Raw genomic sequence first — 2,327 nt, forward strand, 5'->3', positions numbered from 1 at the left:
CCTAACTTATACTTCATTGTGAATGTGTTGTCACTTCAGTGTATCCCCTCTGCACCAAAAGGTCTGGGTCAGCCCCCCCAGTATGAAGGGCCCTGGGTATATGGCCCCAAAGGGAACCAAGCAAGCCTGGCCATCTAAGATGAGACTGTGACTATACCTCTGAGAAGTGGCCCCTCCCCGAATTAAGCAACCTCCCTTAAGGTGGACAATTTTAAGTGCAGATGTCATGGGTCACGCAGCCTTTGCAGAGGGCATCTAGACAATGAAGGCCACCCAGGCAACTGTATTGCCATTGTCAGTAGATACTGGGGTCTCCTTCCCTCCTCCCAGACTGTGTACCTAGAAGACCCTGTGTCCAATGGCTCCCTTTCAGACACCAAAGAAAGACCATAGCACCATGAGCAAATGCCTTCTTAGCCAAGGAGTACTGAGGCCAGCCCAGAGCCACGGCCCGATCCCTACCCTCTCTACACTAGTGATGAAGAACCTACGGTCCAATTCCAGGCATAGCTTTTTAGCTTATACAAAGCAATGGTTTGGGGCAGTTGGGAGTGGGATAGGCCTGGAGCAAACATTGCAGAGTGGGCCTTGATAGAACTGTGCTTCCTGACACCTCTGTTCCAGGAGCACGGTGAGACCATAGTTATAGGGGAGAGGACCACGGATTGGCTATGGGGTGGCCCCACAGGACTGGTGGGCTGCATCCCAGGGAAGCCGAAGCTACAGCTACACGCCAAGACCTCTGGGTGCCAGAAGCGCAGCTCAGCGTGGCTCAAAGCTGGACAGATGCCCTTACTGTTTGCAAGAAACAAAGCCTACATCAGAGACTTGGGTCTAGTTCACTGATTTGGAAGGTGGTCCCAGGAAGAAGGAGGGAGGGAGACAGGAGGGAAGGCAAAGCCAATAAAGGTGAGGTACTGAGCAGTTTCCTGCTGTGACAGCTAGCTCAATCCTACAGGAGGCCCCCGAGGAATAATGGGTGGGCGTCCCAGTCGTGCCTCTGAAGGATGCAGGGCTCTTGTTCACATTGGCTGAGGCACGCCGCAGGGCACACTAACTCTCCCACACCGCTAAACTGCGCTGGAACATACTCGGCAAATTCCCACCGCTTCCAGGAGGCAGGCAAGCAGCCAAGCCAGTCGGGCACTAGCGACAGGACCCTGTGTCTTGCCCACGAGTCCGTTGTGGCTACGCACACGATCAAAGCTACCATCAGCTCATTTCTTGGGGTGTGCAGGACACTTCAGCTCTCTTGAGCCTCAGTTTCCCCAGCTATAAAGTCAGGGTGAGAATAATACTTAACTCCGAGGGCTGTTGCCAGGATAAAAGAAAATATGTTATAAGGAAACACTTAACATGCCCTAAAACACTTTCCAAATGTAAAGGATGAAACTTGAAGGTGGGAAATCTGGTTCTTTTTGCCAGTAGAATGTAAAATGGTACAACCCCTGCAGAGGGGAGTTTGGCAGGACCGAGCAAAAGTACGCAATCCCACTTCTAGGAATTCATTCCAAAGATAAGCTGGCAAAAAATATTAAAAAAAAAACAAAGAGACAAATGCACGTAACTACCTTTTAAATACCTGATTTTTTTAAAAAACAAAACCACATTGAAACAAATTTAACTCCATACTCTCTTGGTGGCATAACCACACAAACAAAAACTATACCAGCAAACTTTAAACCACCATTATTTTCTTGCAATTCTCTGATGGGGTATGCCCTAAGCACAAGGACTGGAAAAGAAAAAAAAAATAACCCAAATTGTTTTCAACAAACACTGTTGTTCTTAGATCAAGCATATGTATTGTGGGATAAGCCAATTTCAGCACCGAAGAAAAGAAAGACATCTACAAAACCAATGGGATTAAGTAAAAACCTCATAGTTCTAAATTGGATGCATGAGTATAAACTCATGATACATTTTATCTTAAACAAATAAAATGTCTAATTCCTCGCTCTGACCACTGAAAAGGCAGGAATGCATATCTTGGTAGCTTCTAAACACTGTCTCCTAGTAAAAGGAACCTGGGTTCCTTGGAGAAATGGCAGTTAACATGTCAGAGGAAGGACATGTATAAGATAAGCCAGGACCATCTTGTCATATAAAGAAATAGAGAAACTATCACATCAGATTGTCCATTGAAAAGCTCCCCCCGCCCTGCCATCCCATAAGGGAACAATTTGGGCACCGATAAGGATACTAAATGTAACAGATTGAGACACATAAAATGTTTTTTTTCATAATAGTGTTTAAAGAAGAACCCATTGGTTAACATTGAAGGTGTCAGGGAACCAATCCAAAACTTCAGAAAAATTTGGTGAATC

The sequence above is a fragment of the Mirounga leonina genome, unplaced genomic scaffold, assembly GCF_011800145.1.
Source record: "Mirounga leonina isolate KUSES-001 unplaced genomic scaffold, KU_Mleo_1.0 Mir_127, whole genome shotgun sequence".
In the NCBI taxonomy this organism is placed as follows: domain Eukaryota; kingdom Metazoa; phylum Chordata; class Mammalia; order Carnivora; family Phocidae; genus Mirounga; species Mirounga leonina.